This window comes from Rhodnius prolixus, unplaced genomic scaffold (assembly GCF_049639745.1).
Source record: "Rhodnius prolixus isolate KJV_2025 unplaced genomic scaffold, Rpr scaffold_9, whole genome shotgun sequence".
Taxonomy (NCBI): Eukaryota; Metazoa; Arthropoda; class Insecta; order Hemiptera; family Reduviidae; genus Rhodnius; species Rhodnius prolixus.
Window position 1 is genome coordinate 25,821,577 of NW_027411604.1, and position 27,156 is coordinate 25,848,732.

At 33.2% G+C, this 27,156-nt stretch overlaps 1 protein-coding gene and 1 long non-coding RNA gene across 3 annotated transcripts in view; both read left to right on the plus strand.

Annotated features, from left to right (window-relative positions):
* Positions 1-27,156, plus strand: part of LOC141454559 (roundabout homolog 1-like) — a 573,443-nt gene that overhangs the window by 508,162 nt on the left and 38,125 nt on the right. The window lies entirely within an intron of this gene.
* Positions 10,635-14,836, plus strand: LOC141454560 (uncharacterized). Its single transcript, XR_012458789.1, has 2 exons — positions 10,635-13,939; positions 14,060-14,836. It is a non-coding gene; the product is annotated as an uncharacterized lncRNA (long non-coding RNA).

Below are 27,156 nucleotides of genomic sequence, written 5' to 3' on the forward strand. Positions count from 1 at the left end.
CGGCCAATTATTGAACCATGAATAAAATATTATATCGTTTAAACGCCAGGAATATAACTGCAGTACTCTTAGGTGTACCAAAGACTGAATTCAGTGGTTACATCTTAATTTGATCTTTTTTCATGGCTTATTCTTTAATTACATTTTGTAAAATTGTACACTTCGTACATTTTTTCGTCAATATGAGAACTCAAGTGATTTGTAGCTAAATGAACTTTATTATTATTATTTTATTATTTTTTTTGGCGTTTATTTTTGCTGCAATCAGCGCGTTGGCGCTATAAGTAACAGTGATAACAGAACTATGAATTACAGAGGTATACGAGTGGAGAAGTTACTCAGTGGTAACACTCCCAAATATTAGATGTTAGCCACTCTTTTCACTGGAGAGGAGATCACGAGGCCACTGTCTTTTAAGGCGTCTTGCCGTGTTGTCAGGAAGAGTTCTAGAAGAAAGATTTATAGCTAGGATTTATATGAGATAGCAGGTTGAAGTGGAGTTTTCTGTATCTTGTTTTAGCAACTTGTGAGACAAAAGGAATGTTAAGGTCAGTGTGTATAGTCAGGTTGGAGACATAAAAAGGAGCAATAGATCGAAGTATTTTAGATTGTAGAGATTGAATCCTTTGGAGGTTGGGGCGTTTGGTTGAACCCCACAGCTCTATTCTATAAGCCCAGGTGGGTTTCAAAATAGAAGTATAAATCAGTCTTATGTTGTCCAGAGAGAGTTTTGATCTATCGTCTAAGAGTCTTTTAAGTAGTCGATAGCGTCTGTTCAGTTCTGTTCTGTTAAGTCTAGTGTGGGGGTTCCAAGAAACTCTTCGGTCTAAGTAAAGCCCAAGGTAGCGGGTAACGCAGAGGTGTTAGGTTATAAAAGACTGGAGGAAGAGTAATGCGCCGAAGAGTGAAGGTAATATTTTGAGACTTGGTTTCATTAAGTTGAATAGCCCTTCTCTTGAACCACTGTTCTAATGAGGAGAGATGTGACTGCAGATTTCTGTGAGCAAGTACAGGATCATGATTAGTGGACAGCATATTATTATTTTAAAAAAATGTTTAATATTTATTAATCAGACCGATAAAGAGGACTCCGAAGTACTGAAATGCCATAATTTTCTTGCATTGTTTGTTTAGGAAAAGGGAAAGAAGATTGCGTGCAAGGAAAAAGAGGTAAACCCGCAGGTTAAAAGTGAAGTTTTAAGTCTTCAAGGGAATCAATAGGTGGCTATTTTGCAGCAGAGACGGTTTAGAATGACAATCTAGAGCAGTATTTCTTAACCTTTTCATAGAAGCGGAACACAATTATATGTATATTTTTTTTTTCTCACGGAACACTAACATTAAATAATTTCAAATTCGACATTTAGCTAGAACATAAAATTAAATTCAAATTAAAAAAAAAGAAACAATTTTTTGTTTTCGTATCTATCCTAAGTTTCTAAATTTCAATACATTTAAAATTGAAATTTCGCGGAACACTTGGACCATATTCGCGGAACACCGGTTAAGAACCACTGCTTAATATCTTCTAAAATTATAGATCTCTGCACAAAATAACTATAGTTTATAACTGAGAAAAACCAAGTGTATAAGAGAACAAAATTCCATATCAATACGTGGTTCACAGTGGGAGATATAGAACGGCCATAATTTTACAGAATTTCATGACCCAAAAAATTTTCAACCATTTATATCTTCTACATTTATGGTTCTGTGCACAAAATAACTATAGTTTATAATTGAGAAAAACAAAGTGTATAAGAGAAAAAAATTCCATATCAATACGTGGTTCACAGTGGGATATAGAACGGCCATAATTTTACAGAATTTCATGACCCAAAAAATTTTCAACCCTTTATATCTTCTACATTTATAGATCTGTGCACAAAATAACTATAGTTTATAATTGAGAAAAACAAAGTGTACAAGTGAACAAAATTCCATATCAATACGTGGTTCACAGTGGGAGATATAGAACGGCCATAATTTTACAGAATTTCATGACCCAAAATATTTTCAACCCTTTATATCTTCTAAAATTGTAGATCTGTGCACAAAATAACTATAGTTTATAATTGAGAAAAACAAAGTGTATAAGAGAAAAAAATTCCATATCAATACGTGGTTCACAGTGGGATATAGAACGGCCATAATTTTACAGAATTTCATGACCCAAAAATTTTCAACCCTTTATATCTTCTACATTTATGGTTCTTTGCAAAAAATAACTATAGTTTATAATTGAGAAAAACAAAGTGTACAAGAGAACAAAATTTCATACGAATACGTGGTTCACAGTGGGAGATATAGAACGACCATAATTTTACAGAATTTCATAACCCAAAAAATTTTCAACCCTTTATATCTTCTACATTTATAGATCTGTGCACAAAATAACTATAGTTTATAATTGAGAAAAACAAAGTGTACAAGAGAACGAAATTTCATACGAATACGTGGTTCACAGTGCGATATAGAACGGCCATAATTTTACAGAATTTCATGACCCAACAAATTTTCAACCCTTTATATCTTCTGCATTTGTAGATCTGTGCACAAAATAACTATAGTTTATAATTGAGAAAAACAAAGTTTACAAGAGAACGAAATTTCATAAGAATACGTGGTTCACGGTGGGAGATACAGAACGGCCATTATTTAACAGAATTTCATGACCCAAAAAATTTTCAACCCTTTATATCTTCTACATTTATAGATCTGTGCACAAAATAACTATAGTTTATAATTGAGAAAAACAAAGTGTACGAGAGAACAAAATTCCATGCGAATACGTGGTTCACAGTGGGAGATATTGAACGGCCATAATTTTACAGAATTTCATGACCCAAAATATTTTCAACCCTTTATATCTTCTAAAATAGTAGATCTGTGCACAAAATAACTATAGTTTATAATTGACAAAAACAAAGTGTATAAGAGAAAAAAATTCCATATCAATACGTGGTTCACAGTGGGATATAGAACGGCCATAATTTTACAGAATTTCATGACCCAAAAAATTTTCAACCCTTTATATCTTCTACATTTATATATCTATGCACAAAATAACTATAGTTTATAATTGAGAAAAACAAAGTGTACAAGAGAACAAAATTCCATACGAATACGTGGTTCACAGTAGGAGATATAGAACGGCCATAATTTTACAGAATTTCATAACCCAAAAAGTTTTCAACCATTTATATCTTCTACATTTATGGTTCTTTGCAAAAAATAACTATAGTTTATAATTGAGAAAAACAAAGTGTACAAGAGAACAAAATTTCATACGAATACGTGGTTCACAGTGGGAGATATAGAACGACCATAATTTTACAGAATTTCATAACCCAAAAAATTTTCAACCCTTAGTATCATCTACATTTATAGATCGGTGCACAAAATAACTATAGTTTATAATTTAGAAAAACAAATTGTACAAGAGAACAAAATTTCATATGAATACGTGGTCCACAGGGGGAGATATAGAACGGCCATAATTTTACAGAATTTCATGACCCAAAAAATTTTCAACCCTTTATATCTTCTACAATTATAGATCTGTGCACAAAATAACTATAGTTTATAATTGAGAAAAACAAAGTGTACAAGAGAACAAAATTCCATACGAATACGTGGTTCACAGTAGGAGATATAGAACGGCCATAATTTTACAGAATTTCATGACCCAAAAAATTTTCAACCCTTTATATCTTCTACATTTATAGATCTGTGCACAAAATAACTATAGTTTATAATTGAGAAAAACAAAGTGTACAAGAGAACGAAATTTCATACGAATACGTGGTTCACGGTGGGAGACACAGAACGGCCATAATTTTACAGAATTTCATGACCCAAAATATTTTCAACCCTTTATATCTTCTAAAATTGTAGATCTGTGCACAAAATAACTATAGTTTATAATTGAGAAAAACAAAGTGCATAAGAGAAAAAAATTCCATATCAATACGTGGTTCACAGTGGGATATATAGAACGGCCATAATTTTACAGAATTTCATGACCCAAAAAATTTTCAACCATTTATATCTTCTACATTTATGGTTCTTTGCAAAAAATAACTATAGTTTATAATTGAGAAAAACAAAGTGTACAAGAGAACAAAATTCCATATCAATACGTGGTTCACAGTGGGATATAGAACGGCCATAATTTTACAGAATTTCATGACCCAAAAATTTTTTAACCCTTTATATCTTCTACATTTATAGATCTGTGCACAAAATAACTATAGTTTATAATTGAGAAAAACAAAGTGTACAAGAGAACAAAATTCCATATCAATACGTGGTTCACAGTGGGATATAGAACGGCCATAATTTTACAGAATTTCATGACCCAAAAAATTTTCAACCCTTTATATCTTCTACATTTATAGATCTGTGCACAAAATAACTATAGTTTATAATTGAGAAAAACAAAGTGTACAAGTGAACAAAATTCCATATCAATACGTGGTTCACAGTGGGAGATATAGAACGGCCATAATTTTACAGAATTTCATGACCCAAAATATTTTCAACCCTTTATATCTTCTAAAATTGTAGATCTGTGCACAAAATAACTATAGTTTATAATTGAGAAAAACAAAGTGTATAAGAGAAAAAAATTCCATATCAATACGTGGTTCACAGTGGGATATAGAACGGCCATAATTTTACAGAATTTCATGACCCAAAAATTTTCAACCCTTTATATCTTCTACATTTATGGTTCTTTGCAAAAAATAACTATAGTTTATAATTGAGAAAAACAAAGTGTATAAGAGAAAAAAATTTCATAAGAATACGTGGTTCACGGTGGGAGATACAGAACGGCCATTATTTTACAGAATTTCATGACCCAAAAAATTTTCAACCCTTTATATCTTCTAAAATAGTAGATCTGTGCACAAAATAACTATAGTTTATAATTGACAAAAACAAAGTGTATAAGAGAAAAAAATTCCATATCAATACGTGGTTCACAGTGGGATATAGAACGGCCATAATTTTACAGAATTTCATGACCCAAAAAATTTTCAACCCTTTATATCTTCTACATTTATATATCTATGCACAAAATAACTATAGTTTATAATTGAGAAAAACAAAGTGTACAAGAGAACAAAATTCCATACGAATACGTGGTTCACAGTAGGAGATATAGAACGGCCATAATTTTACAGAATTTCATAACCCAAAAAGTTTTCAACCATTTATATCTTCTACATTTATGGTTCTTTGCAAAAAATAACTATAGTTTATAATTGAGAAAAACAAAGTGTACAAGAGAACAAAATTTCATACGAATACGTGGTTCACAGTGGGAGATATAGAACGACCATAATTTTACAGAATTTCATAACCCAAAAAATTTTCAACCCTTAGTATCATCTACATTTATAGATCGGTGCACAAAATAACTATAGTTTATAATTTAGAAAAACAAATTGTACAAGAGAACAAAATTTCATATGAATACGTGGTCCACAGGGGGAGATATAGAACGGCCATAATTTTACAGAATTTCATGACCCAAAAAATTTTCAACCCTTTATATCTTCTACAATTGTAGATCTGTGCACAAAATAACTATAGTTTATAATTGAGAAAAACAAAGTGCATAAGAGAAAAAAATTCCATATCAATACGTGGTTCACAGTGGGATATAGAACGGCCATAATTTTACAGAATTTCATGACCCAAAAAATTTTCAACCTTTTATATCTTCTACATTTATAGATCTGTGCACAAAATAACTATAGTTTATAATTGAGAAAAACAAAGTGTACAAGAGAACAAAATTCCATACGCATACGTGGTTCACAGTAGGAGATATAGAACGGCCATAATTTTACAGAATTTCATGACCCAAAAAATTTTCAACCATTTATATCTTCTACATTTATGGTTCTTTGCAAAAAATAACTATAGTTAATAATTGAGAAAAACAAAGTGTACAAGAGAACGAAATTTCATACGAATACGTGGTTCACGGTGGGAGACACAGAACGGCCATAATTTTACAGAATTTCATGACCCAAAAAATTTTCAACCCTTTATTTCTTCTACATTTATAGATCTGTGCACAAAATAACTATAGTTTATAATTGAGAAAAACAAAGTGTACAAGAGAACAAAATTCCATTTCAATACGTGGTTCACAGTGGGAGATATAGAACGGGCATAATTTTACAGAATTTCATGACCCAAAATATGTTCAACCCTTTATATCTTCTAAAATTGTAGATCTGTGCACAAAATAACTATAGTTTATAATTGAGAAAAACAAAGTGTAAAAGGGAAAAAAATTCCATATCAATACGTGGTTCACAGTGGGATATAGGACGTCCATAATTTTACAGAATTTCATGACCCAAAAAATTTTCAACCCTTTATATCTTCTACATTTATAGATCTGTGCACAAAATAATTATAGTTTATAATTGAGAAAAACAAAGTGTACAAGAGAACAAAATTCCATACGAATACGTGATTCACAGTAGGAGATATAGAACGGCCATAATTTTACAGAATTTCATGACCCAAAAAATTTTCAACTATTTATATCTTCTACATTTATAGTTCTTTGCAAAAAATAACTATAGTTTATAATTGAGAAAAACAAAGTGTACAAGAGAACAAAATTTCATACGAATACGTGGTTCACAGTGGGAGATATAGAACGACCATAATTTTACAGAATTTCATAACCCAAAAAATTTTCAACGATTAGTATCTTCTACATTTTTAGATCGGTGCACAAAATAACTATAGTTTATAATTGAGAAAAACAAAGTGTACAAGAGAACAAAATTTCATATGAATACGTGTTCCACAGGGGGAGATATAGAACGGCCATAATTTTATAGAATTTCATGACCCAAAAAATTTTCAACCCTTTATATCTTCTACATTTATAGATCTGTGCACAAAATAACTATAGTTTATAATTGAGAAAAACAAAGTGTACAAGAGAACGAAATTTCATAAGAATACGTGGTTCACAGTGGGAGATACAGAACGGCCATAATTTTACAGAATTTCATGACCCAACAAATTTTCAACCCTTTATATCTTCTACATTTATAGATCTGTGCACAAAATAACTATAGTTTATAATTGAGAAAAACAAACTGTACAACGGAACAAAATTCTATACGAATACGTGGTTCACAGTAGGAGATATAGAACGGCCATAATTTTACAGAATTTCATAACCCAAAAAATTTTCAACCATTTATATCTTCTACATTTATGGTTCTTTGCAAAAAATAACTATAGTTTATAATTGAGAAAAACAAAGTGTACAAGAGAACAAAATTTCATGCGAATACGTGGTTCACAGTGGGAGATATAGAACGACCATAATTTTACAGAATTTCATGACCCAAAAAATTTTCAACCCTTTATATCTTCTACATTTATATATCTATGCACAAAATAACTATAGTTTATAATTGAGAAAAACAAAGTGTACAAGAGAACAAAATTTCATACGAATACGTGGTTCACAGTGGGAGATATAGAACGACCATAATTTTACAGAATTTCATAACCCAAAAAATTTTCAACCCTTAGTATCATCTACATTTATAGATCGGTGCACAAAATAACTATAGTTTATAATTTAGAAAAACAAATTGTACAAGAGAACAAAATTTCATATGAATACGTGGTCCACAGGGGGAGTATAGAACGGCCATAATTTTACAGAATTTCATGACCCAAAAAATTTTCAACCCTTTATATCTTCTACAATTATAGATCTGTGCACAAAATAACTATAGTTTATAATTGAGAAAAACAAAGTGTACAAGAGAACAAAATTCCATACGAATACGTGGTTCACAGTAGGAGATATAGAACGGCCATAATTTTACAGAATTTCATGACCCAAAAAATTTTCAACCCTTTATATCTTCTACATTTATAGATCTGTGCACAAAATAACTATAGTTTATAATTGAGAAAAACAAAGTGTACAAGAGAACGAAATTTCATACGAATACGTGGTTCACGGTGGGAGACACAGAACGGCCATAATTTTACAGAATTTCATGACCCAAAAAATTTTCAACCCTTTATTTCTTCTACATTTATAGATCTGTGCACAAAATAACTATAGTTTATAATTGAGAAAAACAAAGTGTACAAGAGAACAAAATTCCATTTCAATACGTGGTTCACAGTGGGAGATATAGAACGGGCATAATTTTACAGAATTTCATGACCCAAAATATTTTCAACCCTTTATATCTTCTAAAATTGTAGATCTGTGCACAAAATAACTATAGTTTATAATTGAGAAAAACAAAGTGTAAAAGGGAAAAAAATTCCATATCAATACGTGGTTCACAGTGGGAGATACAGAACGGCCATAATTTTACAGAATTTCATGACCCAAAAAATTTTCAACTATTTATATCTTCTACATTTATAGTTCTTTGCAAAAAATAACTATAGTTTATAATTGAGAAAAACAAAGTGTACAAGAGAACAAAATTTCATACGAATACGGTGTTCACAGTGGGAGATATAGAACGACCATAATTTTACAGAATTTCATAACCCAAAAAATTTTCAACGATTAGTATCTTCTACATTTTTAGATCGGTGCACAAAATAACTATAGTTTATAATTGAGAAAAACAAAGTGTACAAGAGAACGAAATTTCATAAGAATACGTGGTTAACGGTGGGAGATACAGAACGGCCATAATTTTACAGAATTTCATGACCCAACAAATTTTCAACCCTTTATATTTTCTGCATTTGTAGATCTGTGCACAAAATAACTATAGTTTATAATTGAGAAAAACAAAGTGTACAAGAGAACGAAATTTCATAAGAATACGTGGTTCACGGTGGGAGATACAGAACGGCCACAATTTTACACAATTTCATGACCCAAAAAATTTTCAACCCTTTATATCTTCTACATTTATAGATCTGTGCACAAAATAACTATAGTTTATAATTGAGTAAAACAAACTGTACAACGGAACAAAATTCCATACGAATACGTGGTTCACAGTAGGAGATATAGAACGGCCATAATTTTACAGAATTTCATAACCCAAAAAATTTTCAACCATTTATATCTTCTACATTTATGGTTCTTTGCAAAAAATAACTATAGTTTATAATTGAGAAAAACAAAGTGTACAAGAGAACAAAATTTCATGCGAATACGTGGTTCACAGTGGGAGATATAGAACGACCATAATTTTACAGAATTTCATGACCCAAAAAATTTTCAACCCTTTATATCTTCTACATTTATATATCTATGCACAAAATAACTATAGTTTATAATTGAGAAAAACAAAGTGTACAAGAGAACAAAATTTCATACGAATACGTGGTTCACAGTAGGAGATATAGAACGGCCATAATTTTACAGAATTTCCTGACCCAAAAAATTTTCAACCCTTTATATCTTCTACATTTATAGATCTGTGCACAAAATAACTATAGTTTATAATTGAGAAAAACAAATTGTACAAGAGAACAAAATTTCATATGAATACGTGGTCCACAGGGGGAGATATAGAACGGCCATAATTTTACAGAATTTCATGACCCAACAAATTTTCAACCCTTTATATCTTCTGCATTTGTAGATCTGTGCACAAAATAACTATAGTTTATAATTGAGAAAAACAAAGTGTACAAGAGAACAAAATTTCATACGAATACGTGGTTCACAGTAGGAGATATAGAACGGCCATAATTTTACAGAATTTCATGACCCAAAAAATTTTCAACCCTTTATATCTTCTACATTTATAGATCTGTGCACAAAATAACTATAGTTTATAATTGAGAAAAACAAATTGTACAAGAGAACAAAATTTCATATGAATACGTGGTCCACAGGGGGAGATATAGAACGGCCATAATTTTACAGAATTTCATGACCCAACAAATTTTCAACCCTTTATATCTTCTGCATTTGTAGATCTGTGCACAAAATAACTATAGTTTATAATTGAGAAAAATAAAGTGTACAAGAGAACGAAATTTCATAAGAATACGTGGTTCACGGTGGGAGATACAGAACGGCCATAATTTTACAGAATTTCATGACCCAAAAAATTTTCAACCCTTTATATCTTCTACATTTATGGTTCTTTGCAAAAAAATAACTATAGTTTATAATTGAGAAAAACAAAGTGTACAAGAGAACAAAATTTCATACGAATACGAGGTTCACAGTGGGAGATATAGAACGACCATAATTTTACAGAATTTCATAACCCAAAAAATTTTCAAATTTTAGTATCTTCTACATTTATAGATCGGTGCACAAAATAACTATAGTTTATAATTGAGAAAAACAAAGTGTAAAAGAGAACAAAATTTCATATGAATACGTGGTCCACAGGGGGAGATATAGAACAGCCACAATTTTACAAAATTTCATGACCCAAAAGATTTTCAACCCTTTATATCTTTTACATTTATAGATCTGTGCACAAAATAACTATAGTTTATAATTGAGAAAAACAAAGTGTACAAGAGAACGAAATTTCATACGAATACGTGGTTCACGGTGGGAGACACAGAACGGCCATAATTTTACAGAATTTCATTACCCAAAAAATTTTCAACCCTTTATTTCTTCTACATTTATAGATCTGTGCACAAAATAACTATAGTTTATAATTGAGAAAAACAATGTGTACAAGAGAACAAAATTCCATACGAATACGTGGTTCACAGTGGGAGATATAGAACGGCCATAATTTTACAGAATTTCATGACCCAAAAAATTTTCAACCCTTTATATCTTCTACATTTATAGATCTGTGCACAAAATAACTATAGTTTATAATTGAGAAAAACAAAGTGTACAAGAGAACAAAATTTCATACGAATACTTGGTTCACAGTGGGCGTTATAGAACGGCCATAATTTTACAGAATTTCATGACCCAAAAAATTTTCAACCCTTTATATCTTCTAAAATTGTAGATCTGTGCACAAAATAACTATAGTTTATAATTGAGAAATAGAGGCTACTCCGTGTTGTTTAAGTATAAGTATGTAGGTAGCTATTTCCGGGTTGACGTGCTTAACCTAAGGAATCAAAGTATTGTCGCTTTTAATTTTGTGTATTTCTCAGTGATTTGATGTGACTCTAACTTCTCATACTTAATTGCTCTTCTTGCCAATCAGCATGATCAGTAGGGTGGAGCCAAGATCATGAATGGTTTACATATTTTCATTTTAGTTTCGGTCAAACTTCATTAAAAGTAAAAAAAATGATCTACTACAATTAGCCCAAAGCTAACATTTGCGTACCTACATTAACGATAATAGAAAGATAACAAATGTGCAAACTTGGCCTATGTTAAAATGGATGCATTGAATATGAACTCCAAGAAAGGGGCTCCATTGAAGAAGAGATGGGTCACACCAGTGCGGAGAGAGGCGCTTTAATTTCTAAGAAAGGAAGCCTGAGGTGTGATAGAAGACATAGTAGGGGAACTAAAGGCATAATGTATAGGACTTGTCCCTTTTACGATCAAGACGGATGATGATGGAACCGAAGGCTCAAGGAGGAATTGTGTCTTTGTATTCTCCCTTCTCTTCTAGCTTCCCTTAGACACGGAGGAGTTGCTTGCAAAGTTCTATCCCTAACATTTCTTCCATTTTCGACTGGACTTTTCGATACGTACTTTCTAACCTTAGTTTTAGCTACCTCCTCCTTTTAACGATCTAGTTCCCACTTGTATTCACCCTTTGTCATCACCTCCCCCAATATCAACTTATCTTTACCAACTCAAAAAGTTACAACCATTACTTGGGAAACTCACTGTTGTAACTATGGAACATCAAACTATCAACATGTAAACCTCCAGAATCTGTGCATTCTACCATGAAATTGCTGGTTTTTCTTTTTTACCATTTACTTTAGATGATTAAAAACCAGTTCTTTGCAATACTGCTTTTTTTTTTTGTGAATGGGTTGGTAGTTGAGGAACTGTTTTCATATTTTTGTTCAACCGGTTTCCTTGAAGAGACTGCTGAACTTGATGATTATTGTATTACGTTTTAACTCCTTGAAACTATGAAATTCAAAAATCTTAAACTTAACAAATTTTGATATATTTTGTTATTATTGGTAAATTTAATAAAGTAAGCTCCCGTAAATTATTAAACTAAGGATTCAAGATTGGCGAGGAATCGGTCAAATAAAAAACAAACTCGTCTTCTTGCCAACGTTTCGACAAATATATTGTCCTCTTCAGGGCGTGGCTATTACAAATACACAAATACAAACAATTCAGTAACACAGAAAATCAGTAAAAAAAAACAGTAATATAATAATAAAATAAATAAAATACAATAAATTCTTTATAATTATTGAAAACTTACGTCACTATGCGGGTTGGTTGAGTTACAGAAACTAAGAGCCAGAACTGGAGAACAGGTATATATATACAGATATAGCGGGACTTACACGGGAATTTTGGTAATGACAATGGGACAGATACAATAGACTAATTACAATGTTCAATTTTGACAAAAGAGTAAATAAAATAGATATTGGGAAATTTTTTTTTAATACAAAAAGCCGGAAAAACCAAAAACCCTTATGAACTAAATAACATAAGAGCCAAATGATTAGCAAATTTAAAAGAACAGCAATAATTATGTACAGAAGTTAGATATCTATTTATTTTTTAATGATAAAATTATAGCAATTGGCTAAGTTCGACGTGTCTGTCCTAAAGTTTACTGTATTGTTTTGTTTCACTATTATGGGAAAAGAGAATATTTCTCGCATGCTCCTACTTACATAAGCTTAAAGAATCTCTCTAACTTTTCAGTATAACACAAAAGAGAAGATAAGTACGTAATACATTATAGTTAAAGATACAACGAATAAGTAATGAAACAAAAGTGATATTTTTTAATCCAATTATCAGAAGAATGGAACTGGTGATTGATACTTTATCTTGGCCAGTTGTACGAATGTGATGTTGAGGTCGATGAAAATAAATAGTAAGGTTGGTCACGTGTCACGTCAGCTATTATTTGTCTTTGAGTAGTTTTGATTGGAATAACTTCAAATCTAGAACTAAAAGTGTCCCTTCCCATTTGAAATTCTGTTACTGAAAGTATAGGTTTCGAATTCAGTTGTAATCAATTTAAAAAAGACTTTAAATTTATCTTACTTTTAAGCCAATCTCAGATATTGTGGGTAGTTAAGATTTTATAAGATCCATTATTAAAAGAGTAAAAGGGGACTGCCACTAACGCTACTCGTGGTTGAATCTTGAATTATGTAGATATTAAATCAAAATGATTTGCTAGTAGCATTTAAGAGACCTCTTAAAGGGAAACTTAAATTATAGTTCCACGAGAACCTGGAAAAATCTTTATTTTAAGGAAGTGGTTAAAAGCAGGAAGAATGTGTGCAATTTGAATGACCATGGTACCTAACAAATGGTCCATTGCAACGACAATTCCATTTCGCCCGTATGAAAAGAAGATTATATTAAAGAGTAGACTTGTGTATTTTCATTGTGAACTGATAGGTATCCGTCAACGTATACATTTCTAGCCGTTAAAGTGTATTCCGTTCTATTAGGAACCAGCAAAACATGGAAATCCTCACAGTATGGAGAAAAAAAGCTGACACAAAAATGTTTTTAACTGTCCAGTATTTTTATTCCCTTTAACCGTATTTAGACGGTTAATAAGATTAAGTTTAAAGCTTTTAAAAAAAATATATCTTCCTTTTGCGCTGAAAAAGAAATATGACATAAATGTATTTTCAAAACAAATAAGCTGTATTATTTTTATGTATTTAGGTTATACAAACACTGATTGAATTTATACACATTTCATTTTATGGTAGATTTGTTTTCACATCGGACCAACCTCAGGAATAAACACTAGAAGTATGAATTTTTTAATTTGTAAGTTTAGTTACCTATAACAAAAAGTTTTATCCTACATAATTTATCATGGTTATCTGTATTTTTATCTGAGTTATATTAAAAAATGTTGCACATTAACTCATTTTTTAAAATTCAAAGGTAAAAGCAGAAATAGGAGCCAGTTGCCCAATGTCTGTCTCTAACACTCAGCTATTATCTGATGACTCAAAGTTGGACACCAACCACCAAAGTTGGAACTTGCTTCATAAGAAGATAGGACAGAAGACAAACCAACCTTACATATAACAATGTAAAAATATGTTATAATTGTCAATAGCAGAAGCTCTGAAGATGACCTAGTCTCTAGGTCGAAAGCTTGACAAAGAATAAAAAATAATAATGACTGAAAACTGGTAATATTCTTTCTTCCTTCTAGATTGATGAATCAGTCACTAAAAACCATACTCTGCTCCTATATTTATGGTATAATATTAATTAAAATAATTAAGGAAGGTTTTATAGATAAAAGGACCATTTCTTAGAATTAATACAAGTAGGATAAGACATAACAAGAACAATCTTAATTGTTAAATGTCTTAGATGTGCAATCCATTTATGACAATTATCTCTGATAAGCAGGGTAATAATAATAGTTGGTAATAATAAGAAGAATAATAATAATAATTGGTAGGGAAGGGATTAGCTATGAGGTTAGCATACTGGACTCCCACGCGGAGGTCCCGGGTTCGAATCCAGCAGCTGACCCTTAGATTTTCTCTTCCTAGGAGCTTCTTACAGCTCACTGTCCGGTGATGGACAGTGTTGTCTGTAACGAGAGAACACTGTCCGGAGGCCGGCAGTGCACTGGAAAAAGCTCCGGGCGCTAATAACCTCAGCTGTTGATGCGCAAAAAAAAAAAAAAAATAATAATAATAATTGGTAATAATAATAATAATTGGGGGTTAGGGAAGGGATTAGCTGTGCTGTTAGCGTACTGGATTCCCACGCGGAGGTCCCGGGTTGGAATCCAGCTGCTGACCTCTTAGATTTTCTCTTCCAAGGAGAGAACACTGTCTTACAGCTCACAGCTCACTGTCCGGTGATGGACAGTGTTGTCTGTAACGAGAGAACACTGTCCGGAGGCCGGCTGTTCATTGAAAAAAGCTCCAGGCGCCAATAACCTTAGATGTTAAAGCGCCTTAAATCTTAAAAAAATAAAATAACACCATAAAATAATGGTAATAATAATAATTGGTAATAATAATAATAATAAATGCATGACTAACTTAAATTTGGACATATATTTTGCCTTTCTCTGTATACGAAGATTTGTTTGAGTGACAATAAGTTGTGTAAGTTGCGTATAGTTGACATAAAGGATAGACATACTGTGCAGGTTAAACAAAAGGAAAATAATACATTGTCCAATGTGAAGTTTATTAAAGGACCCTGTAAAGGGGATGATGTCGTTGCTACAGTTGAGTATAAGAGAAACCAGCGAGAATCACCAGAACAATAGACCATACCCTACGGTCACGTACTCCTCGTAAATGAAAGGGACGGCCACACTTCACTATGGCATTGTTTAAAGCATTCATAATTATCTAAAGCCCAGAACCCCACTTTTCATATCTAATATGCAAAGCTTTGTTAATTTACAGTAATAAAAATATTTGTTTTTTTTTCTTTTTTAGAAAATTAGTCCTAAACTTCTGTAAGAAACATTTTTATCTCTAATCCAACATAATATAAAAAATATTAATGGTGTACTTCATGTAATATTTATGAACACATGAAACTTGTACCACTATCTAATGTTACTTTAACGAGTTATGCCTCAGATAAAAAATATTATTCTACATTTCACCATAAATATTTCATAATATGATGATGTAAAATATTGATGTATATAAAAATTTAAAGGGTTATCTGTTCAATTTTCGACAATAAATCTTCTTAAAGATACTTGAAGTAAGTTTTTTATTCAAAACAAAACAACAGTGAGAAATCTCAACAGGTTACATTAAAATTGGAAATCTAAAACCATTAACAGTCTGTATTCGCAAAAAGGGAAGAAACTGTACCTATCCTTTTAGGATTAGGGTTGATTTTTGATTGAAAAACAAAACAATGATGGAATTGTGGATTTCTTATTATTATTAGGGAAGAATATTTATTATAATATACATATACAATACATAAAATAAATATAGAAGTATAATTGTATAAAAACATTTCAACCTTCTTAACTAAGTGAAGAAAGAGAAAAGTTAGGTGAGGAGGATTGGAATGCAGGGAAAATAGGAGAGGAAAAACCTGCAGCTAGTGTAGAGAGTTAGAGTAGGATATGTTTTAGTCTTCTGTGTCAGTACGTTGTAGAAGGATCTGTAGGAGGCTATGTCGCGGCATAGTGGATTGGGATAACAGTCTAGGATGGAAAGGAGTTTGAGCAGACGATTTTGGATATAGGAGTGTACCGGGGATAATGGACGCAGTCTCTGTGGAGTGAGTCAATTCTAGTGCGTCGTGGAGTGAGTCTGTTGCGAGTCTCAGAACTTTCTTTTGGGTTATCTGAAGTTTCAATGATGTTGCTACTACAAGTCCAGGCTCCAGGCAGAGCAAGCGTAGAGCAACATCAGCCTAATGACTACTTTGTAAAGGAGTAGTTTGTTGGTCACAGTCATTTTGGAGTCACGTGAGAGAAGAGGAAATAACGAACAGTTGAGAGCGAAAATTCAGCGCTGCCTAACTGATTGTTTATTGTTATGGTCCGTTATTTAGGAGCAAATGTAGCATTAAACAAATTGTATATAAATTTGGAAACTTTCCGAAATTAGTGAAATCATACCCATTTAGATTAATAATTGCAAACAATGCCTTCAGATGTTTGGTACAGTTTACTAAAGATGTTGGGCGGAAACCTAATAAGATTCTTTCTAATCACGGTTTGTATGGGATTGACTGATAAATCGAGTTATAAGAGGAATAAAGCTTAATTACTCGGCCAATAGACATCCTCCCAATCTAAATGATACGAGACGTACTGAAGAGATTTCTGAGGAATTATTTCTGAGTTTTGTTGAAAATATCCACACTAAATTGTCTTGAAAATTTTTGGACATAATATAAACAGTATTATCATATTACAATTGAAAAATCTCCAACAGAATCATGTTATGGTAAAATTCTGTAAGATCCTGGAAGCATATCAATTTGAATACAAGAAATGCTTGAGATTTTGAGGTTAATAAGAAGGGGTAAAAGGGAAGATTAGGTTTAACACAAGTTCAAGGCTTTTTAGGTGTTTTTTATCGGTATAAGGTATAAATAAGGTAAATTGTAAATACTGAAGTTAGCATAATTAAGAGTGTTTGTTTTTATATTTAATTATATAATTTCATAGCTAGTCAGCGACCAAGCGTAAGCCTTTGTAATTATTACTTTTTATGTAAATTCATTACTTACGAGGGTCGTTTGAAAAGTCCGTGCAAAAATAAAAACTACTTAATTTTTTGGGGTAAACCTTTTTTATTTTTCAACATAGTCTCCTTTTAGGCTTATACACTTCGTCCAACGCTGCTCTAGTTTGTTGATCCCTTCCGAATAATAGGATTTGTCCAAGTCTGAAAAATAGCCATTCGTTTCTGCAATCACCTCCTCGTTTGAATAAAATCTTTTTCCCGCCAGCCATTTCTTCATATTGGGGAACAAATAGTAGTCCGAGGGAGCCAAGTCTGGAGAATAGGAGGGATGCGAAACGAGTTGGAACCCTATTTCCATTAATTTTGCGACCACAACTGCTGAGGTGTGAGCTGGTGCGTTGTCGTGATGGAAAAGGACTTTTTTGTGGGCGTTTTTCTTGCAGCTCGGTTTTCAAACGGTCCAATAACGATGAATAATATGCACCTGTAATAGTTTTACCCTTTTCCAGATAGTCGATGAGGATTATTCCTTGCGAATCCCAAAAGACAGTCGCCATAATCTTTCCGGCCGAAGGAACGGTCTTCGCCTTTTTTGGCGCAGATTCCCCCTTGGTAACCCATTGTTTACTCATAGATTGTTCTTTGGTCTCAGGAGTGTAGTGATGTATCCATGTTTCATCCACAGTGACGAAACGACGCTTAAAGTCCTGCGGATTCTTCTGGAACAGCTGCAAACCGTCCTTGCAACACTTCACACGATTTCGTTTTTGGTCAAGCGTGAGCAATCGCGGCACCCATCTTGCGGATAGCTTTGTCATGTCCAAATGTTGATGCAAAATATTATGTACCCGTTCATTCGAGATGCCCACAGCACTAGCAATCTCACGCACCTTCACTCTTCTGTCATCCATCACCATATCATGGATTTTATCAATTATTTCTGGAGTAGTAACCTCAACAGGGCGTCCAGAACGTTCAGCGTCACTTGTGCCCATATGGCCACTCTGAAAATTTTGAAACCACTTATAAACTGTTCTAATCGAAGGTGCAGAGTCACCATAATGTTTATCAAGCTTCTCTTTAGTCTCCTGAGGCGTTTTGCCTTTCATAAAGTAGTGTTTAATCAACACACGAAATTCTTTTTCGTCCATTTTTTGAAAATCACTCGACTTCCTCGATTCAAACGAATGCCAAACACAAAGAAATAGACCGATCTGGCTGAAACTTGGTGTGTGTTCTTCCAAGAGATGCTACTAACTAAACATAACCTCGATACGCGCCAGTAGTGCTATCTCTCTGACTTTGCACGGACTTTTCAAACGACCCTCGTATTAAATCAAGAAAGGCATTAACTATCCATCTGCAGAATCTGCGGTAGCACCTTGGTTGAAGTGTGGAGATGGACTTTGATATCTGCAGAGTGTGAAAACAAACTTGGAATGCCAGAATCGCATTGAGAGGATCAGGAAATTGACGAGCAAAAAAAAAAAAAAAATCTGTCTCAATCTTCAACGAAGAACACGCTAATCATACTGTGAATGAATCATGTCATGAAGGAAATCCACACAGCCTGCAGGAACGCAGCTACAATGTGAAAGCTGTTCATTCCAGGATGTCGAATAGAGGGAAGTTTCCATTGAGCAACCATTGTGAACGACAAAGGCACAAAAAGAAAGAATTAATTTCTCTGTCATAAAGTTAAATCAAGTAATAATAAATACACGCCATCTGTTCACAGAAACTTTCAAAAGCCATTTCTGCTAGAATAAATTAGATCAAAGCGATCTGTTTCACAAAAATAGCTTCCCCTTTACGGAGTGATTCCAATGTTTTGGTTATATCTGCTACATTTTAAGAATAGCTAGAGCTATATTTACTTGGAAAATGTGATTGGGAAAGGAAAAGTTGTTAGAGACATGTTATAATAATATTATAAATGGCGCCCTGTTTGGCAGCACTTCAAATCCTCAATAAGTGTCAAGATCTTGACAAGATCTTTATAACAAAATATATCTTCTTTTTAGCCCATCCCATTCTGAACGCCTTCCGCTCTTTAGTGGCTATCCCAGTGGTTTCCACCTCCATCAATTCACTCCTTTTTTCTTTTCTTTTTTTACTTATTTCCGCTATCCAGCGTCCTTGTTCTTCTACGGATATCATTTTGACCTTAACCCCATGGGTACTACTATCCTCTTGGGAATTTTTCTACCACTTCTTTTCACTTTTAGAAGAACTTGTTCTTGTTTCATAATCTTTGCACGTTATCCTGAATTTATTCTATACGTATCTGTGATGGAATTCTATAACACCTTTTCTTAAAGCAAGAGGAAGTGAATCGTGTCAAATTTGCTAAATTGTTATTTCAGCGGACAAATTTATTTCAATGCCTCTTAAGATGTAAAAGTATTCTCCTCCTTCAAGAGGATCTCAGTTTACAGTCTCGTAGGGTATTAAGTTAGTGAAAATTGCAAAGAGTTCGAATTTAAAGATTTCATTTAGATTCCTACACATTATGTGTTACCTTATATTACAGTCCTACCAACTGGCATAATCATAAGTAAGAATTAATATGTTGCTGAAATTCGGAGTTGAAGAAAAGCACCGCACAATGGGTGTAAAATAAGTACATCAATTTCTATATTTGTTGTTACATACTTTGTTTATAATAGAGTTATTAGAAATACGTGGTTTGAAGGATGTCAAACCAAATCTCTATTTCGGTGCGTTCGACGGGTATACTCATTGAGAAAAATATAAAATTGCCATTAACTATAAAAACTCGAAATTTTAATAAAATACAATAAGAATATTATTTGGTGGGATGTTTCCATTATCTTACCAATAGAACTGCGGTGGGAGTCAGCCAAATGGTAAGTGGTTGGTGCATGTTTGGTCTCCGCATTAGAGATTGGGAATTACGGACACAAATAGAAGCTCTCAACCCTTGTGCAATGCCCTTTTTACCTTTTAGATAGAGGTTCAGACCTCAGTACGAGCGAAGATTTCATTTTGCACAGAATTCAAAGCTCTTTTTTTCCTTGTAAAAGTTCATGCGTCCCCTAGTTAACTAGAGCAATGCATATGTGAAGCGGTGCAAGATTTTGAAAGAGCACAGAATGCTCTGTAATCTCAAGTCGCATAGATTGCCGAAAAAGTGCTTGCAGTGACTATTACGACGTTGTAAACTTTTGGTTGTATTGCCCTGTGCGTTCGACGTGTATTTCACGTCATTGTCGTGATTTTAATTCCCTCTCACTGTGGGAAGTTTTTTAAACTAAATTCCACGCTTAACTGGTTTTGTAATTTAAAAAATTTTAATAAAAGGTAATCATGAAAATGTGTTATTACTACAAAGTTGTGTAATAAACCTTTTCTTAGAAATATGTTTTTAAACAATCATTTAATATCAATAAATAACTAAGATTTGAAATAAAGTTATTACAGTTATTACACTCTAATAGAAGTGCTATGATGTGCGCGCGTATGTATTTTGTAAGTACACATAACTTGGTAGTAACAGAAATGTAGTACAGCGTTTAATCAGGAAATGGGACGTACGATTAGTTTTTGGAGTTATAGAGCCGGCGGGGAGGAGATACAAGTACTCTGTGCAGGAAGAGGATCTAGCAGCGGGGAGAAGTATGTTATGAAGGGATGTGCCCTGTAGTATTTACCTTTCAATATCCAATCCAATCAATATATGTAATTGGGCATTTCCTTTGAACCTAAACTGGGCAGTTGGTACCAAAATATGGCCAACATAATCAATTTTGTCTTTTAATAGAATCCCTTACAGCATGATTTGTTTTTCTTTATCAATCTCACTGTTCTTATGTGTTTTACATTGATACTGATCACTTTATTTATTTACTCATAATTACAAAGGAGCACCAGATTTTTTAGAGGGGACTGGATGTTTTGATTGGAGAAGTAAATGCATTACTTCTTCATTGTAAAATTATTCTTTTACTTAGAATACAACTTAATTCTCTTCTTAAAGAGATTGTTTCTGAGAATGTGATCTCAAAATAATTAAGGTAGCATGCACTCTTTAAGCTTAGAAGTAGCTTAAAATAAGTGTCGATAATAACACCATTGGCTCTAATGACCTGAGCAGTTCGATGAGCAGAAAGCAAAATTAACTGCGATTAGTTAGTAATTACTAAGGAACGGATTTTTATGTATTTAAAAATGCCAAATATTTAATTAAAATATGCATTTATTTTCGTCAATTATGTGGAAAATATGTGATTTTCTTAAAATATTTTCTGGAATATTTAAGTAAAATGGACATTTTTTTTTATGAAGATGGAATTTTGGGGGGGGCAAGTTATAATTATTTATACAAGAAAAGAACATTTTTACAATTTATAATAATTTATTAGGAACAAAATAATTTGTTTTTACAAGTTATAATGATTTATACAACAAAGAACATTTTTACTATTTATAAAAATATGTGTTAAATTTTCAATTTTGAAAACTTCACTCTTCGAAATTGTTTGCAACCTCATGAAATTTCAAATGTTGGAACGTAAAGTGACGACGATCTGGGCGTAAGATGGACTTGTAACGACTAGAATCCTTTGAAATGAGGATTTTTAAGTTTGTGGAAAGGAATATCTGCTCTAACCAAAGCCCGACACAGATCTGTACTCAGAGTAGACTTACTTGATGATGGAGATGTAAGGAAGGCTTGATAGGACGTCCTCTCTTTCTTTCAGTTTTTATTCTCTATGTGCGATCCGGTGTCAATATGTTGGGTGACTTGGGAACGTTGAGAGCAAGAAACGAAAAAGTTCTGCTGGAAACTCGCGAAGATATTTAGCAACCAGTTGTTTGTTTGAGGCTGATGTTCTTGGCACTTCACCCAAAAAAGAATAATACACTAAGTGACCGAACGAAATGAATTGGACACTTCAACGAACGAACTGAAAGAACAGTCAACTTCAAAGAACTAACAAGTGCCCGTCACTGTTTAGCAGCATTCTGTGTAAATTACAATAACCATTGTACCCACTGTGATTCACAGCCCTACAGTCTGTGGTTCACAGTTCCTGTCAACCACCTCCCAATTATGAAAATATGCCCAAAATGAAAAATATGAAAAAATATGTACATATTTTGATCAAATATGTATAAATATGCGATAACATTCAAATATGTGGAAATATGTGAAATAAAAGTAGACTCAAACGGCTTAAAAAGTGTCAGTATGAATACTTCAAGTTGAAAAACGTCTGTAAATTGCCTAGAAAAAAATATGTAAATACATACGAATCCGTTCCCTAGTAATTACACTTTAAAACTTTGTTAGGTACTTAGAAGATTCTAAGGATAGAATTAAGGATAGTGGAGATGGCCGGCGCTAATCCGATCTGTAATGATATCTCGGTAAGCCTAGGAAAATTGTATTTCAAACAGAGCTCTACTCACACTGCTTAGATTAGATAGATAGATAGATTGCTTTATTTTTCAATGCATTAATTAAGCATTTTTCTGACATGGATAATCCGTCTGTCAGGAGTGTTGCTAACAAATAAAATTACATCTCTGAGATTAATTAGCAAATAAAGTGATAGATTGAGAAAAGTAAATTTTTTTTTTTTTAAATCTTTTATTGCAATTTACCACTGCAACAGTTGTTGCAACAAGCAAATACGGTGAAAGGGAAAAGAAATAACGGGAAATCATGATTGGAGAAGGCACCCAGTGGTGCCACTCCAGTAACGTGCTTAAGATAAGAGAAGATCACGAGGCCATCTTCTCTTCAATCTCCTTAGAGGATTACCTGGTAATGTGGAGGAAGATAGGTGATCTATGAGAGGGTTAGGATGAGCTGCTGTAGAGGAATGAAATTTGAAGAAACGAGTGTTAGCAAGATCTGTAATGAAAGGAATTTTGAGGTCATTATGGATAGTGAGGTTAGATACATAGAACGGAGCGTTAAGAAGTTTTCGAAGTATTTTTGACTGTAATGTCTGGAGGCGTAGTGAGTTGGAACGCTTAGTCGATCCCCATACTTCGATGCCGTATGACCAAATGGGTCGCAGTAACATTAGATATAAGAGTCTTTTGTTATGTAGGTTAAGTTTCGAACGTTTGTCAAGTAGTCTGGCGAGAAGTTTGTAGCGTTGGTTAGTTTCTTGTCTTTTCAGTCTAGTATGGGGATTCCATGTCAACCGTTTGTCTAGGTGCAGTCCAAGGTAACGTACTTTGTCCACAGCTGGTATAGGAGTTTGTTTCAAGATGACAGGAGGTAGGATTTTCCGTCTGAGAGTAAATACTATAAACTTAGACTTCGTAACGTTGGTTTTGATTCTCCATTTGAAAAGCCAGTCCTGTAAGTGGTTGATGTGTGTTTGTAGAGTTCGTGTAGCGATAAGAGGATCGGAATGTGGAGATAAGATAGCAGTATCGTCAGCAAAGGTGGAGAGGATAGTATTTGGATGTTGAGGTATGTCTGCTGTATACAAGGAGTAAAGAATAGGACCTAGGACACTGCCCTGAGGAACACCAGCTCGAGCTAGACGGATATCAGAGTCTGCTGCTCCACAGTTGACTCTGAAATATCGATCTTTTAGGTAAGATTTGAGGATGAGGTAGTAAGTATGAGGAAGAATCTCCCTCAGCTTAAACAGTAGTCCCTCGTGCCACACCCTGTCGAACGCCTGAGCGACGTCAAGGAAAACACTCGGGCAATACTGCTTTCGCTCGAGGGAGGTAGCAATAGTGTCTACAACGCGAAGCACCTGGTCTCCGAAATCCGAATTGATGATCCGGAATCATATTTTGTTCTGATACTAGAGGATAAAGTCTTTTAAGAAGTAGCTTTTCGAGGATTTTGGAAGTAAATTAATAAAAATAAATGGACCTACCGTGCTAAGTAAAAACCAAAATCTACTTTTAAAGAACAAAAATGCAATGAAAAAACTGTTAAGGAAAAAACAAAACAGAAATACCTAAATTTAAATGGGTAATAGTTGAAATGGCTTACTAAATAGTTTCTATAATTAACCGCCATTTTTACAAATAGACCCAATTTTTGCCAATCTTTTCCCTTTAAAATTTCAGTTAATTCTTCTTGTGTCAGGTTAGTCTTATTGAAGGCAGATTTTCTAAATTCATTTAACACCGGGCAGGTTGCTATGAAATGGAACTTCTTAGATTATATAACTGATGATTTCAAAAAGTTGAAAGACTTTCTAAGACATTTAGGCGGCCTTTGTGGTAATTAAGTCCTACGACGTTAATTCAAAGACTGTATTACTGCCTGCATGTACATTCTTATGAAAATATTGCCCAGGTATTCAGGACAAAAGCGTAAGAAGACGGCAGTTTTAACTGGTTCAAGAATCCTCTCCATGGTACTAGCGAAGACTTAAGCAGTTGATGGCAAAAAAAAACAAGTCGCAGGAGTCCAGTCAACAGTGCGTTGGAATAAGTAAAATAGTTGTAGTTAGCGTTTAGAGGTTTGACAAGAAGCGGAATAAACTGAACTGTCCTATGAGTATGCATTAGTTATTTCCTATCGGTGAGGCTGAGATTGCTCACTTAAAACTAGTATCTTCAAGCTGTACCCAGAAGTCTCTTCCCAAACACTTATGTCTAATCAAACTGACAGGACCGGAGAGGTACTCCATCCGGAGAGCGCAACAACCAACCATATGGGACGCGGTGAAATAGGCCAATTAGCCAATGCCTATGAAATCTAATCTAATCTAAACTAAAGTCCCAAGTTTTAGAATAAATTATTTTGTATAGAATGCAGCCAAAATATGGATTAACGTGTTTACCAATTTAATATTGCCTCAAAGCTCGAATTTCCCTCTTTTTTAAAAAATTACAATTCCATTACCTGAATTGTAAGTTTCATTTGTAAAGGTTGTTTAACGCATTGTTGAAGATTTTTTTGGTTTAAATGTTTGACGACATATACTGGTATTTAGAAGCACCATTTCGCTACGAAAACGTAATATTCTCCAGCAACATCTATGCGCTTAAATCTGTAGCAGAGCTAGCTAAGAAATATGAGTTTATTTAAAAGTTGTTGCCGATTAGAATGAATGGAAGAAAATGATTAGAGGAGGATTACGTGATTTTAATTTCGGTTAAGCTATAAGGATGGCAGGAATATAGAGTGCTGTTCCATCCATTAGCTGTAGTTTATGTAAATAGTTGTATATAGTAGAGGGATGAATGTGTGAAGCGAATGTATTTATAAGTAAAAATGGAGAGAGTGATAAGCACCTAGACGATGCTGGCTGTACGATGGAAGCCAATGCCAAAAATAAAAAATAAAACAAATTTTTGGTTCCCGAATGCTGTCTAAGTTAACGTTATATTTACTATATTAACATTATTTAAAAAACATTTCCCTACACTTTGGGGATTTTGACCTCTAAACTCGTCCAGGATGAGCGAATGGATAAATTATTTTAATGGCATAATCTAAACTTAGATAAAGATCTAACCAATTTCTTTTCACTGACGTGATGCCATTCAAATTCATGACATTAACTATATTTCTCTGCTCTAATTATAGTAAATAATAATGTAGAAATATGTCTATTTGCGTGTTCAATGGCTTTTAAATACAAAGGACAGCAATAGCGTTGGCTAGTATTCTTATCTGGGATATGTCTAAAAGCAGCAAATATAATAACAACCACAAGACTATACTATAACGTGTGCATGATAATATGCACACTATACCTCGATAGCTGAGCGTTTAGAGAGGAGATTCGCCAAACAAGGAGTATTATGTTACTGAGTTCTATTCCAGGTAAGGGCCTTGTTTTTTATGTAATGTTTAATATCGTCGTTGAAAGTTCAAAGTAATGAGTGTAAAAAAAAAAGACATTTTTCGTTGTCGATTTCTAGCGATTGCTTTAGGAACGCTGAGTGTTGTTGTCGAATCCTTCTCTCGAATCTGAATGATCGCTGTAAAGAGAGAGACTTCTAATGATGGACGAGTCCATATTCTGTTCGAATACGTGCCAGAATATCTTCTTCATTACTCAAAAGCACTTTCATTACCTTTCATCTTCAAAAAATCTTGAAGATTCCTCAAAAACTGAGGAACTTACCTCTCTCTGAGCACATAAAATCTGAAACTATTAACTGCTTAAGCTTTGCTTCTCTTCTAGGAGTCTTGATTCTTTCAGTTCGTGTGTTTGTTTTTTTCTCAAAAAACTGTTCCATAAAGAGCCCATTCACAGTTTTGTCTTAACCATTGTTCTTAAAATAGGTATACAGTCCTTACAGATTCAGTAAAATGACAAGTCTTCTACAAGTTTCAATTAATAGCACTTCGCAACTAGTGAGATTAATCAAGTTGAGTTTGAGAAGTACAAATGAATGGTTTTAATAAATGGAACTCTGTATCTTGCCCAAAGATACTTGTAGATAGATCTATAAATCCAAGCTTGATTATCTGCGATGTTTGCTAACAACACCCTTGTTCATTTAGGATCATTACAAAACTGTCCCTAGCTTCACTATAACTGTTTTGACATAATTAATCATTAACTAATTAATTGTTGTGCTTTCTTCCCTTTAGGAGTAGATCACAAGTAAAAGTAGTAAAGGGAGGGAACGAAATAAGTAACAAAGAAATTTGTTTATAATACTGTAATTAATACATTATAATCAATGGTAAATGTAAATCAAAATTGGTAAATGTAATTGCTTTAAGTAATCTGACTAATCGCAATACTATAGTTCTAGTTCAGAGTTTACTTATAAATACAGTATAAGTAGTAATAAGCGTAAGTTTCTCTGTTGGCAAATTGACATAGAACATTGATTTGTATAATTCAATATTTTTCTTTA